The following is a 15,821-nucleotide window of genomic DNA, read 5'->3' on the forward strand; positions in this document are numbered from 1 at the left end:
ATCTGTCAGGTCCCGAGAAACTGGCGATGCAGGAATACATTAAAGAAAACTTGGCCAAGGGCTTCATCCGTCTTTCCCGGTCACCAGCTGGGGCTGGGTTCTTTTTTGTACAGAAAAAGGACGGTGGGCTTAGACCTTGTATTGACTATCGAGGCTTAAATAAGATCACTGTAAAAAATCATTATCCGTTCCCTCTGATTGACGATTTGTTTGCTCAGGTGACCAATGCCAGTATCTTCTCCAAATTAGACCTGCGAGGGGCATACAACCTGGTACGCATTAGGGATGGTGATGAATGGAAGATGGCGTTCAACACGCACGACGGGCATTACAAGTATCTGGTTATGCCCTTCGGGTTGTGTAATGCCCCTGCCGTCTTCCAGGAGTTAATCAATGAAGTTTTCAGGGAGGTGCTGGGAAAATTTGTGCTAGTATATCTAGACGACATACTGATTTTCTCTCCTAATTTAACAGAACATCGTAAGCACGTCAAGTTTGTTTTAAGAAAATTAAGACAGAAAATTAAGACAGAATTCGCTGTACGCAAAGTTAGAGAAGGTCGAGGTCACTCAAGTTCCTTTTCTGGGATATATTATCTCCACTTCTGGTCTCTCCATGGATCCAGAAAAAGTCTCTGCTGTTTTGGAGTGGCCTCAACCTGTAGGATTGAAGGCACTACAAAGATTTCTTGGCTTCGCCAACTACTACAGAAAATTCATCAAGGGGTTCTCCTCTGTAGTGTCACCCCTCACCAATCTTACCAGAAAGGGGGCTGACACTTACCACTGGTCGGCAGAGGCACAGTCCGCCTTCGCCACATTGAAAAAATTGTTCTGTTCTGCGCCCATTCTGAGACATGTGGATGTCACCTTCCCCTTCATTGTTGAGGTTGATGCATCAGAAATTAGGGTTGGGGCTGTACTGTCTCAGCGCTCCGGCCTGCAAGGCAAACTACACCCATGTGCCTTCTTTTCTCGCAGGTTCTCTCCTGCCGAGAGGAACTATGATATTGGCAATTGAGAGATTTTGGCCATTAAGTTAGCCTTTGAAGAATGGCGCCATTGGCTGGAAGGGGCAGAACATACCATCACAGTTTATACAGATCATAAAAACTTGGAGTACATAGAAGGGGCCAAAAGACTTAGTCCCCGACAGGCCCGCTGGTCCCTTTTCTTTTCAAGGTTCAGATTTATCATAATGTATACACCAGGTAGTAAGAATGTCAAAGCAGATGCTTTATCTAGGTGTTTCGAGCCAGAAACAGTTCAGCCTTCAACCCCTGAGACCATCCTACTTCAGAAAGTGGTGCTGGCAGCTACTGAAATCTGGGAGGACTGGACAACTACTTTGGGGTCTTACCAACAGGACATTCCAGAAGGAAAGCCTGAGGGGGTTATGTTCGTACCACTTCCTTTTCACCTACAACTCTTACAATTATTCCATTCCCATAAGAATGCGGGTCATCCCGGGACTGCCCGAACTCAGGATCTATTGAACAGATGTGTGTGGTGGCCTTCGCTGGCACTTGATTGTAAAGAGTTTGTGAGAGAGTGCTCAGTTTGCGCTAGGAGTAAGCCCTCTCATCAGGCACCAGTGGGTACATTACAACCCTTACCAGTGCAAAATGAACCCTGGACTCATTTGTCTATGGACTTTGTAGGAGAACTCCCCAGGTCTGAGGGAAAGACAGTCATTTGGGTGGTAGTTGATAGGTTCAGTAAGATGGCTCATTTCGTCCCTCTGAAAGGTCTCCCCTCGGTTCAGGAGTTAGCTGATCTCTTCATTCAGCATGTTTTCCGGCTGCATGGCATTCCAGAGAATGTGGTGTCAGATAGGGGAGTCCAGTTTGTGTCGAAATTCTGGAGAGCTTTTTGCCATCAATTAGGTATGGACCTATCATTTTCATCAGGCTACCACCCTGTAACGATTGGTGTCAGCACACAGAGAGAATCTGATTATTGATGATCTGCAGAATCATCAACGATACAGATGTATACTTGATTATGGATGATCTGCAGAATCACCAATAATACAAGTATGACTAACCTCTGGACACCTAGTAAAGTGTAAGTGTTTGGTGTAACTGTAGGCTATCTCCCGAGAAGCGGGAGATATAGGCAGCTCGGCCAAGAACCACCTGAGGGGCAGGTGGCCCTGGGCAGTGTAGAAACTATCTCCTTGATAGTGAGAACCTGGCAACCAGGGATAACTAGAAATCAGATAATAGACTGTACTGCAGCCAGGGAACTCCAAGGGAAGAGGCCACTGGCTGCTAACAGGCCGGACTCTCTAAGGAGCGGGAGTCCTAGTTGCAGCTGACACTTGGTGGAATAGTGTCACTGCTAGTACAGATAGACTGAGCACTCAAAGGGTGAGTGACAGCCTGGAAGGTCGGGCAGGCCAGGTCGGCAACACACGAGCAGATGAGGTACAGAGACAGAAGACTGATTCGGTAACCGGGTACAGGCAGGGTCTGGCAACAGGTAGGCAGATATGCAGAGGTACCGAATCAGAAAGCAATAGAGAGGTCGACAGAACAAATAGTCATAACAGAATTAGAACAGAGTCCTAGCCTGAGGTGTGAGGTCCTTGGTCTCGACACCCAGGTACTAGTCTAAAGTATAACACAGCAATGACACAGTATTCCTAAGCTTGGGTGTGAGGTCCTTGGTCACAACCCCCCCCCCCCCCCCCCCCCGGAACTGGTCTAAAGTATAACACAGCAATGACACAGTAATCCTAAGATTGGGTGTGAGGTCCTTGGTCACAACACCCCGGAACTGGTCTAAAGTATAACACAGCAATGACACAGTAATCCTAAGCTTGGGTGTGCGGTCCTTGGTCACAACACCCCGGAACTGGTCTAAGGTATAACACAAGCGTAATCTGGCTAAGTGTGAATTCCCAGGTCCTCCTGGTTCTAACACACTGTGGGATCTGACTGAGGTCTGAGTGCTCACACGTAAGTATTCGCAACGGTAGACAACCTGAGACTGACCAGCAAGATCTATATATAGTGCAGCGCTCCTCAGCGCCGCCCAGCGCCACTCAGCCAATCACCCACTGTGCATGGATCAGCTGATCGTCCTGCTGCTCCCTCTCCTACTGGCATAAAGGTCCTGCCTCCCAGCGCGCGCGCGTAGCTCTCCATCTGTGTGCACTAGAAGGCTCAGACAAACCAGACGCATGCTGCTGTGCGGAAACCGCCGGTCTGAACGCGGTGACAGACATCTCCGCAATCCATTACACACCCACAGACCAATGGTCAGCCCGAAAGAGTTAACCAGTCTCTTAAACAATTCCTTGGGTGTTATGTGGCTGATGCACAGTTAGATTGGGTAAAGTTTCTGCCATTTGCGGAATTTGCGCATAATAACCTGAAGAGTGCCTCTTCAGGATTTTCCCCTTTTCAGGTGGTATCGGGAAAATCTCCCAAGTTTTCTCCATTACCTGTGCAATCTACTCCGTTCCCGGCCCTGAAGGATTGGCAAAGGGCATTAAAGGAGATTTGGGTGTTAGTTAAGAGGAATTTGGGAAAGGCTTTTCAGACTCAAAAGAAACAGGCAGATAAGAGACGGTCTGTAGAGTTGACGTTTTCACCAGAGGACATGGTGTGGGTAAGTTAGGACCCAGATTCGTAGGCCCATATCCAGTGTCCAGAAAGATTAATGATGTCACATATGCGATTGATCTCCCAGCCAGCATGAGAGGTGTGAGATCATTCCATGTTTCTCTGTTGAAGCCTGTGCACGTGGATCCCCCCCCCCCCCCCCAGTGATGGTTGACGACCAACCTGAGTATGAAATCGAGAAGATATTGGATTCTTGATTGGTGCAGAATTCTGTACAATATCTGGTCCACTGGAAGGGGTATGGTCTGGAGGAGAGAACTTGGGTGCCGGATTGTTGCATGCATGCTGAGGATTTTAAAAAAAGAGTTTCATGAGTTACACCCTGAGAAGCCGGGTAGGAAGTGTTCAGGGTCCACTCCTCAGGTTGGGGGTACTGTAATAGATAGTGGAGATACCGCCGCAGAGGCAAGCGGCATGGCGGCTATCTCCGCGTATCAGCCGGCGGCCTCTGCCGCGCAGTTACATGCGGCTGCTCTGCCTGGTCCTTCTATTGCACATAGATTGAGGGCTGCGCGCGCCACGCGACAGGACCTTTATACAAATAGAAGGGGAGTCAGCTGATCTGCCTAGTCAGCTGACTCCAACGGTACTTTGGATTGGCTGAGTGATGGGGCGGCGCTGCGGGTCATCTCTGTATATATTGTACTAGTATGTCAGTTGCTCCATGTCTGCTGTTGCGAATGCTATCGTGTTAGCGCTCAGACCCTAGTCAGATCCCAAAGTGTGCTAGAACCGGCTGGAGCTGGGGATCCACACTTAGCCAGATTCTGTTGATAGCTTAAAGTACTAATTGCATTGTATTATCTGCTATGACCTTCTGCTTCCTTTGACTATTCTCCTGCTTATTGATGCTGTTCTTCTGCCCATCTGATTCCTGTTGCCAAACTCTGCCTGAACTTGACACTGAATCAGCCTTCTGTCTCTGTACTGTATCTGTCCGTATGTTGCCTACTCTGCTTGTCTGACCTTCCTGTCCTCACCAGTGGGCCTAGCCACTGGTGAGGGATCTGTAGTAGCCTTCACCTACTCCTCAGGTGAAGCTCAGCTGCAGCACTGTCTGTAACACCTGCTCCTCAGGTGTCCGTTAGCTGCAGTATAGTCTTAATCACCTGCTCCTCAGGTGATCAGCCTTTTCTGCACAGTCATTGGTCCCTGCTCCTCAGGTGTCCACTGGCTGCAGTATAGTCTTAGTCACCTGCTCCTCGGGTGATCATCCTTGCAGCACAGTCAGTGGACCCTGCTCCTCAGGTGTCCACTGGCTGCAGTACAGTCTGAATCACCTGCTCCTCAGGTGATCATCGACTGCAGTACTGTCATATCACCCGCTCCTCGGGAGATCTCCTATTACTCATTACTGTTGCACCAAACACTATTCCACATTGGTTGTCCTGTGTCTGGCTATACTAGCATTATTGGTGATTCTGCAGATCACCACATAATCAGGTATAGCATCTGTATTATTGGTGATACTGCAGATCACTTTGCTAGCTGCGTGTGCATTCCGATCGCCGACGCTCCGCGCAAGATCGCCGCTAATCGCTGCCCCGTGCCACCTCCCCCCCAGACCCCGTGCGCTGCCTGGCCAATCAGTGCCAGGCAGCGCTGAGGGGTGGATCGGGACTCCCTTAGACGTCACAACGTCCATGACGTCGGTGACATCATCCCGCCCCGTCGCCATGGCAACGGGGGAAGCCCTTCAGGAAATCCCATTCTTTGAACGGGATTTCCTGATCAAAGATCGCCGGAGGTGATCGAAGCGGGCGGGGGGATGCCGCTGTACAGTGGCTATTGTGTAGCGAGCCCTAGGCTCACTACATGATTTAAAACATGATTTAAATTTTTTTTTAAAAAATAGTGCTACGCTGCCCCCTGGCGGTTTCTAATAGACCGCCAGGAGAGTTAAGCCCACATGTCTATAATATCTTGGATCTGATTTTTCTTTTACCCTTCTTAAAGGGAAGGTTCAGGGACAGTTGGTAAAAAATCAAAATCCAAATCCACTTACCTGGGGCTTCCTCCAGCCCATGGCAGGCAGGAGGTGCCCTCGGCGCCGCTCCGCAGGCTCCCGGTGGTCTCCAGTGGCCGACCCGACCTGGCCAGGCCGGCGGCCAGGTCGGGCCTCTTCTGCGCTCCATTGTGCGTTCCACGCCGGCGCGCTGACGTCATCGGACGTCCTCCGGGCTGTACTGCGCAGGCTCAGAACTACTGAGCCTGCGCAGTAGAGCCCGGAGGACGTCCGATGACATCAGCGCGCCGGCGTGGGACGCAGAAGTTCCGAGCCTTGGAGCGCAGAAGAGCTCGACCTGGCAGCCGTCCTGGCCAGGTCGGGTCGGCCACCGGGAGCCTGCGGAGCGGCGCCAAGGGCACCTCCTGCCTGCCACGGGCTGGAGGAAGCCCCAGGTAAGTGGATTCGGATTTTTATTTTTTACCAACTGTCCCTGAACCTTCCCTTTAATGGAAAAATGTGGACTGTACGCCAACCTATTGGAACTCTGCCAGTTGAGAAAGGGTCACAAAAGATAAGTTAAAAAAGGATTTATCGATAACTGAACTTAATTCCCTAATGCTAGGTACACACCATACAATTTTCTGGCAGATTTACCTGCCAGATCGATTATTCCTAACATGTCCGATCTGAATTTCGATCAATTCTTGATTTTTCAATCGTTTTCTAATTAGGACCAGAGAATGTATGCCATCCGGGCCAAGTATCTTATCCATTTTATTTAGTCTTGCCTTCACTTTTTCCTGCTTTAAGTATTTTAATATTACAATTGGAAGATTGAGACCCTTCCATATCTGTAATTTACAGCAATGACATTTCCCTTGTGATGAGAGAAGCAAAACAAACATTCAATAGCTCCGCCCTACTTTGATCATCCACCATTGAGTTATCTCCCTCATCCTTTAGGAGCCCAATACAGTCTACCTTTCTTTTTTTTTTCTTTTTCTTTTTTTTTAAAGAGTTGATGTACTTGTAAAACCTCTTAGGTTTAGATTTGATTTTCAGCTTCAAAATTTGCCAGCCTAATTTATTTTTTACAACTTTTATTGCACTCCTTATAATTGCTCAATGCAGCCTCAGTCCTACTTGTTTATCTTGGCTAATGCTATACAAAGCAGTTTTCACTGCTTTTCATATTTCTATATAAAATAATATGCTTTGCTTTCTTGTATTTATTTCACCAGAGATCAAGTCTTAAAAATCACTCCACAAACACCTAAGCAAACTGTGTACTTACAAGAACTGACAGTAAAATGGAAGGTAAGAATAAAATAATTTATACTTTCATCAATGTAAATTAGGTTATTTCTAGTGTTTAAAGGACTTCTGAGACGAGACGAGGGGCAACAATCTGTTTACTCACCTGGGGCTTCTTTCAACTCCTAGCAGCAATTTCAATCCCTCACCACAGCTCTGGTCCTCCTCGGTGTCCCGCTGGCCGCCTGCAGGGGTGCTCATCAGGACTCTCGAATGCGAATCTACCAGAACATTCGGGTAGATTTTTAGTGTTGCCGAAGTCGAAGCCAAACCCGAAGTTGCCGAACCCGAATGCGAAGGTATCAGCAATGTCAAAGTTACCTCTGCAGCGGAGAGCGGCGCGGGTCTGACGTCACGGCGGGTTCCGCTGCTGCCTCCCTGTCATCTCTTCCCAGCAGGTCAGCTCTCTCCAGGGTACATCAGGACAGAAGAGCGCACGTGCATACCTGGAGACAGGACCTTTATGCATTGAGGAGGCGAGTCTGACTACCCTGGTCTGACTCTCGCCTCTGATTGGCTGAGGTGAGTGGGTGGAGCCACAGGTATTGCCTTCTGCATTTAAGACCCGGGCTGTCAGTAAATCGTTGTCTGCTGTTGCTGATACTTTGCGGTTAAGCTCTCAGACCTTAGTTAGTTCCCAGTGTGCTTGATCCGGCAGGACCCCGGGGATTCACACAAAGCTAGCGTATTATTATTGATAGTTCTTAATAGTAATACCTATATATTATTATTCATTGTATGCCTTATTGTGTATGAACCTTGCCTGAACTTCTGACGATCCTTCTGCCTCTCGATTCTGTACTCTGCCTGTCTGATTGTTGCCGACCTCGGCCCGACATCGACTCTGTCTTAGCCTCCTGATTCTGTACTTCTGCCCATCTGATCGTTGCCGAACTTGGCCTGTTCCTCATTACGATTTTGCCTGAAGATTTTGTACTGTGACCTGACCGACCTGTTACCGACCCTGCCTGTACGACCTCCCTTACACTAGTGATAGTCCCTACAGCCAAGGGCTATCACATAGGAGTACTCCTGTATTACTGTGCACAAATACACGTGTGATCACTCTGATTAAAATACTGACTTTCCTGATTGAACTCACTCTGGTCAACAGAGATACAACTGATTGTTACATAACAGCAGACCATATACAGTGGGTTGCAAAAGTATTTGGCCCCCTTGAACTTTTCCACATTTTGTCACATTACTGCCATAAACATGCATCAATTTTATTGGAATTCCACGTGAAAGACCAATACAAAGTGGTGTACATGTAAGAAGTGGATCGAAAATCATACATCATTCCAAACATTTTTTACAAATAAATAACTGCAAAGTGGGGTGTGCGTAATTATTCGGCCCCCTGAGTCAATACTTTGTAGAATCACCTTTTGCTGCAATTACAGCTGCCAGTCTTTTAGGGTATGTCTCTACCAGGTTTGCACATCTAGAGACTGAAATCCTTGTCCATTCTTCTTTGCAAAACAGCTCCAGCTCAGTCAGATTAGATGGACAGTGTTTGTGAACAGCAGTTTTCAGATCTTGCCACAGATTCTTGATTGGATTTAGATCTGGACTTTGACTGGGCCATTCTAACACATGGATATGTTTTGTTTTAAACCATTCCATTGTTGCCCTGGCTTTATGTTTAGGGTCGTTGTCCTTCTGAAAGGTGAACCTCCGCCCCAGTCTCAAGTATTTTGCAGACTCCAAGGAGGTTTTCTTCCAAGATTGCCCTGTATTTGGCTCCATCCATCTTCCCATCAACTCTGACCAGCTTCCCTGTCCCCGCTGAAGATGCACCCCCCGAGCATGATGCTGCCACCACCATATTTGACAGTGGGGATGGTGTGTTCTGAGTGATGTGCAGTGTTAGTTTTCTGCCACACATAGCGTTTTGCATTTTGGCCAAAAAGTTCCATTTTGGTCTCATCTGACCAGAGCACCTTCTTCCACATGGTTGCTGTGTTCCCCGCATGGCTTGTGGCAAACTGCAAACGGGACTTCTTATGCTTTCTGTTAACAATGCCTTTCTTCTTGCCACTCTTCCATAAAGACCAACTTTGTACAGTGCATGACTAATAGTTGTCCTATGGACAGAGTCTCCCACCTGAGCTGTAGATCTCTGCAGCTCGTCCAGAGTCACCATGGGCCTCTTGACTGCATTTCTGATCAGCGCTCTCCTTGTTCGGCCTGTGAGTTTAGGTGGATGGCCTTGTCTTGGTAGGTGTACAGTTGTGCCATCCTCCTTCCATTTCTGAATGATCGCTTGAACAGTGCTCCGTGGGATGTTCAAGGCTTTGGAAATCTTTTTGTAGCCTAAGCCTGCTTTAAATTTCTCAATAACTTGATCCCTGACCTGTCTTGTGTGTTCTTTGGACTTCACGGTGTTGTTGCTCCCAATATTCTCTTAGACAACCTCTGAGGCCCTCACAGAGCATCTGTATTTGTACTGACATTAGATTACACACAGGTGCACTTTATTTAGTCATTAGCACTCATCAGGCAATGTCTATAGGCAACTGACTGCACTCAGATCAAAGGGGGCCGAATAATTATGCACACACCACTTTGCAGTTATTGATTTGTAAAAAAATGTTTGGAATCATGTATGATTTTCGTTCCACTTCTTATGTGTACACCACTTTGTGTTGGTCTTTCATGTGGAATTCCAATAAAATTGATTCATGTTTGTGGCAGTAATATGACAAAATGTGGAAAACTTCAAGGGGGCCGAATACTTTTGCAACCCACTGTTTATTATGGAGGCTCAGATTCAAGAATTAACTGCCGCCGTTGAGCAGTTAAATGCCACTGTGACATCACAACAGGCTCAGTTGAACGTTCTGACTGAGGCTGTAAGCCGCTCACAGAGATCTGTATCATCATCGCCTCCCTCTCTTGTCCGTGAGCCTAAGATGGCTCTACCTGAGAAATTTTCAGGGCACAAGTCAGATTTCAGAAATTTTAGAAACCGGTGTAAATCATACTTTGAAATGAGACCCATTGCATCAGATATTGTTATTCATTGGATCATTTCCGAGGATATATTGGCGTGGGAACATTTTTTTAAAGGTACAGGTAAGTATTTGTGGTTAATTAAGATTATTAAAATACTTTTCTCGTGGTTGTGTTTTTATTTCATTTAACCCTTTGTTGAAATGGGGAATATACTCATCTCTCCTGGGAGGGGGGTGGGCATCTGGGGGTCCCCTTCTTAAAGGGGACTCCCAGATGCCACCATGACCCCCCCCAGGGAGTCGTCGCCCCCCACCTCCTCCTGGGGCACCGGAGGTGGGGAAGAGCCCCTTGTCCATGGATTGGACAAGGGCTCCGGGGGGGAGGGGGAGGCTTGGCCGCCCCTCCCCCCCAGAGCCTCCCCATACCATGGACCATGCGGGCTGGTATAGCTCAGGGTGCGAAGCCCCAGTCGGCCGGGGCTCCGCATTCTGGCTATCCCAGCCTGCATGGGGGACAAAAATAAAAATTGATACCAAATTTAAAAAATAAACGACGTGAGGTCCCCCCTCCCGAGCCTCTGTAACCCCTTGTCCCCCATGCAGGCTGGGATAGCCAGAATGCGGAGCCCCGGCCGACTGGGGCTTCGCACCCTGAGCTATACCAGCCTGCATGGTCCATGGTATGGGGGGGCTCCGGGGGGGGAGGGGTGGCAAAGCCTCCCCCTCCCCCCGGAGCCCCTTGTCCAATTCATGGACAAGGGGCTCTTCCCCCACCTCCCTTGCCCCAGGTGGAGGCGGGGGGCGACGACTCCCTGGGGAGGGGTTCATGGTGGCATCTGGGAGTCCCCTTTTGAGAAGGGGACCCCCAGCTGCCCACCCCCCTCCCAGGAGAAATGAGTATAGAGGTACAAAGTACCCCTTACCCATTTCCACAAAGGGTTAAATGAAATAAAAACACAACCACGAGAAGAGTCCTTTAATGTTCTAAATTAACCACAAATACTTACCTGTACCTTTAAGAAAAAAATCCCAAGCCAATTAGGTCCCACGACAGTATCCTCCATCTTACGATCTTCAGAAATACTTACCTGTACCTTTAAGAAAAAAATCCCACGCCATTATCCTCGGAAAAGGTCCCGCGCTATAATCTGTTATGTCCCACGACGACAGTATCCTCTGTCTTGCGATCTTCAGAAATACTTACCTGTACCTTTAAGAAAAAATCCCACGGCAATTAGGTCCCACGACAGTATCCTCTATCTTGCGACCTTCTGATACATGTTGATTGCAGATCTCCACCGCCCCGACGCCACACACGCCGCACTGCTCTCAGCTATACTAAGTATAGCTTAGAGCAATAAGCATCTTTAAATTTTAGCTCCAATGGTCCCCATTGGTTCCTTAACAGACCAATGGGGATCAGGAGGGGCAATCCAATCAGCGGGAGGGAAGGGACATGGGCGGGTAGCGCCGATAAGGAGGAGGCGGGGGAGCGGCGCTGACAGACAGCGCATAGGTAAACATTGAGCTGACGACAAGCTGTGTGTCGCCAGCACTGCAGGGGCTATAGCGGTGCGCAGGGGGGTCCTGGAGGCACACCATGGGGCAACAGAGGCTGGTGTTAGTGTGCACAACCAGCCTCTGTGCCCCACTGGTATAATTAAATCCCACCTCGGGTTCTCTTCAAAGCAGGTGCAGAGACAGGGAATAAAATTGATACGAGGGATGGAAGGCCTCACTTACCAAGAAAGGTTAGATAAACTGGGTTTTTTTAGTTTAGAGAAAATACACCTTAGAGGGGATCTAATTAACATGTATAAATATATCAGAGGGCAATATAAAAGCTTGGCGGATGAGCTTTGGGTCCCTAGGCTTTCACAAAGGACTAGAGGACATGATCTGCGCATGGAGGAAAAACGTTTTAGCCATTTATTGAGGAAAGGGTTCTTTACAGTAAGAGTGATTAAGATGTGGAATGCATTGCCACAGGAAGTAGTTATGGCAAATTCTATATCTGCATTTAAAGGGAGCTTAGATGCTTTCCTTGCATTGAAAGACATCCATGGCTATAATTACTAGGAATGATCGGAAAGGGCAAATACCATTCCGCCGGAATTCGCGGATTCCGCCAGCACTAAATTCCGTCGCTATGACATTTCCACCGGAATTTTGCGAAATTCCGTGGAATTCCACATTCCGGCGGAAAAATTAAAAGTAAGAGCAAATGAAACCTTGTTTATGCTAATTGGTAGCCCATAGCACCTGTTAGCTGTTCCCCTGGTCTTTTTTCTCTCACAAGAATCTTGTGTTCCAGGGAATTGTAGGATGTCAAAAGCCAACTCACATACATTAGTCTGGAATCGAGCCCAGGCCTACCGCTTGGAAGGCAGCTATCCTCACCATTATACCACCAACACTACACACTACGATGCTACATGCTGAAGCCAGCCTAGCATGTACCATCTCGCTGTCATTCTTCTTCCGTTGTTACACTGGCATCTGATGTACTATATGCGTCTAGTGAAAAATGGCGCTGGCAAAATAATGGCGCCCCCTTCTGCCCGATATATGTTTAAAACGATATATTTAAAATAGTGCAGACCTTTAAAAACTTTTTTTTGTCCTGCCTGAACGATATTTATCGTTTTAACCCCTGCTTTGCTGCCGTTTGGAAAATATCTGCCCGCCGGATTTAATGTTTAATAGCAAAGCCCCCTTAAAAGTTAAAAACACCAAATTTGCAGAGAATGTTAAGAAGGAAATTGTGAACAAGAGGAAATTTTTTTTTTCAAAAAGACCTTATAGTTTTTGAGAAAATCGATTTTGAATATTCTTCTTCTGACCGTGGGAAAATTAAACGCCCGCCGACTTTAGCGGTTAATAGCAAAGCCCCTTTAAATGCCAGAAACACCAAATGTGTAGGGAATGTTAAGAAGAATAGTGGGAACACGAAGAAAAAAAATTGTTCAAAAAGACCTTATAGTTTTTGAGAAAATCGATTTTAAATCTTCAAAGAGGAAAATGTATCTATTTAAATCGCGTACTGACATTTCCACGGCGGAAACAATTCCCGCCGACTTTAGCAGTTAATAGCAAAGTCCCCTTAAATCCTAGCAACACCAAATTTGTAGGATATGTTCAAAAGATACTGGGAAACAATATTTAAAAAAAAAAATTGAAAAAATTTTTTTTTTTTTTTTTAAATTTAAATTTTGGGGTTATGTTCAGAGTGTGGGATTTTTTTTGAAAAAAATGACGTGGGGTCCCCCCTCCCGAGCCTCTGTAACCCCTTGTCTCCCATGCAGGCTGGGATAGCCAGAATGTGGAGCCCCGGCCGACTGGGGCTTCGCACCCTGAGCTATACCAGCCCTGGTATGGGGAGGCTCTGGGGGGGAGGGGCGGCCAAGCCTCCCCCTCTCCCCCGGAGCCCTTGTCCAATCCATGGACAAGGGGCTCTTCCCCACCTCCGGTGCCCCAGGAGGAGGTGGGGGGCGACGACTCCCTGGGGGGGGGGTTCATGGTGGCATTTGGGAGTCCCCTTTAAGAAGGGGAACCCAGATGCCTGCCCCCCCTCCCAGGAGAAATGAGTATAGGGGTGCACCCCTTACCCATTTCCATAAAGAGTTAAATGAAATAAAAAGCTGACGACACGCTGTGTGTCGCCAGCACTGCGGGGGCTATAGCGGCGCGCAGGGGGGTCCTGGAGGCACACCATGGGGCAACAGAGGCTGGTGTTAGTGTGCACAACCAGCCTCTGTGCCCCACTGGTATAATTAAACACCACCTCGGGTTCTCTTTAAAACTGCAATATCTTTCCTGTAATGTGACGCCCAGAAATGAATGTGGAATTCATTTCTAGGCATCACATTACAGGAAGAGTTAGGGGAGTTAAACAGGGGCAATATTATGTTAGTGTAATGATCAGTGGCGTAACGGATGATCAGATCGTGCTCAATCAGAACAGTAGTCAGTACTTTATTCAGAATGTGATCACAGGTGTTTTGGTACACAGTAATATCAGGAGTACTCCTAAAGTGTTAGCCCTTAGTGGCTGGGGCTATCACTATGCAGAGAGTGGTCGTGCAAGCAAGGTCGGCAACGGGTCGGTCAGCAGCGGTACAGAATCCTTAGGCAAATCGAAGTCGGTATACAGGCAAAAGGTCGGCAGCAGATCAGATTGGCAGAAGTACAGAATCGTAAGGCAGAGTTCAAGGTCGGTAATCAGGAAGAGGATCAGCAACAGATCGGATAGGCAAGGTACAGAATCAGGAGGCAGAGAGCGGTGTCAGAGGTTCAAGCAAGAGATCATACACAGTAATATCAAATACAATAATAATAATTATTATTACAGCTATCAAAATCCTGAGCTATGTGTGAATCCTCTGTGTCCTGCCGGATCAAACACACTGGGATCTGACTAAGGTATGAGAGCTAGCACTGTGAAGTATTCGCAACAACAGACGAAGAGCAAATGACAGGCAGATCCTTATATACTAAGGATCATTCAAACAATGCCGCCCAGAAGCCCAGCCAATCAGTGTGCAGGCAAGTGTCAGCTGACCAGCCTGTCAGCTGACACGTCTCCGAGAAGCATAAGTGCGGCGGCAATCCGCGCGCACGCGAGCCAGACGCTCGCCCACATCCTGAGAGTAACCGGACCTCCCTGAAGCCGGGGGGAGGCCCGGAGACGCCACGGCGTGAGACGTCACGAGAGTGGATGCGGAAGCGGCGGCTGCGCCGCTATCCGCATCATAGACCGGCGTAGCTGCCGGCTGTAACGATAGGTGTCAGCAACCAGAGAGAGCATCTGATTCTTGGCGATCTGCAGTATCCCCAAGAATACAGATATACCTGATTATTGAGGATCTGCAGTATCGCCAATAATCAGATATGTCTACCCTCTAGACACCTGAGTGTGTGAGTGTTTGGTGTAACAGTAGAAATTGGACCACCGGGGTAGCAGGTGGTCCAATAAGTAGAGACAGACTCTACTGCAGTCAAGGACTCCAGGTGAAGGAGACCCTGACTGGTTTTGCAGCAGTGCCCTCTCTGAGAAGCAGAGGGCCCCTGCAGGAAGGCTGAGCACCCAAGGGGTGAGTGACAGCCAGAAAGGTCGGGCAAGCCGGTTCGGCAACACACTGACAGATAAAGTACAAAAACAGGAAGCTGATTCGGTATCCAAGGCAAGCAGGGTTTGGCAACGGAATATCAGAAGTGCAAGGTACCGAATCAGAGATCAGAGGAGTGGTCAGGAAAGCAATACGTCATAACAGATATCAAACAATGCCTAGTCTGGGGTGTGAGGGCCGTGATCTCAACACCCTGGAACTATACTAGAGAATAACACAGATGATATACAATAAGCTGGCTAAGTGTGGATTCCCAGGTCCTCCTGGTTCCACCACACTGAAAGATCTGACTAGGTCTGAGTGCTAACACATAGGCATTCGCAACGCCAGACAACCAGCAACTGAACAGCAAGAGATATATATATAGTGGAGCGCTCTCCAGCGCCGCCCAGCTCCCATCAACCAATCTAGCTGAGCAGGAATCAGCTGACCGCCCTGATCAGCTGATCTTCCTCCTATTGGTATAAAGAGCCTGTCTTGCAGCGCGCGCGCCAGGGTTGCCAACTCATGCCTTTAATTACTGACACATATGAATTATACAGGTTTTGTGACTATTTAGATGCAGTTAATGCACTGGTTATGTGCAAATAGCCCCAGAACCTGTATAACTTAGATGTGTCAGTAATTAAAGGGATGAGTTGGCAACACTGGCGCGCGCGTAGCTCTCCATCTGTGTGCACTACTAGGTCCAGAAACCCCAGAGGCATGTTGCTGCGGGGATACCGCTGCACTGAACGCGGAATCCGCCGCCTCACCGTTGGAACATGCGGCGGCCCCCACGCCATTCTTCCCATGCGCACCATTAGTTCCAGACGCATGCTGACGCGGACAAACCGCCG

The sequence above is a fragment of the Hyperolius riggenbachi genome, chromosome 7 (assembly GCF_040937935.1).
Source record: "Hyperolius riggenbachi isolate aHypRig1 chromosome 7, aHypRig1.pri, whole genome shotgun sequence".
NCBI lineage: Eukaryota > Metazoa > Chordata > Amphibia > Anura > Hyperoliidae > Hyperolius > Hyperolius riggenbachi.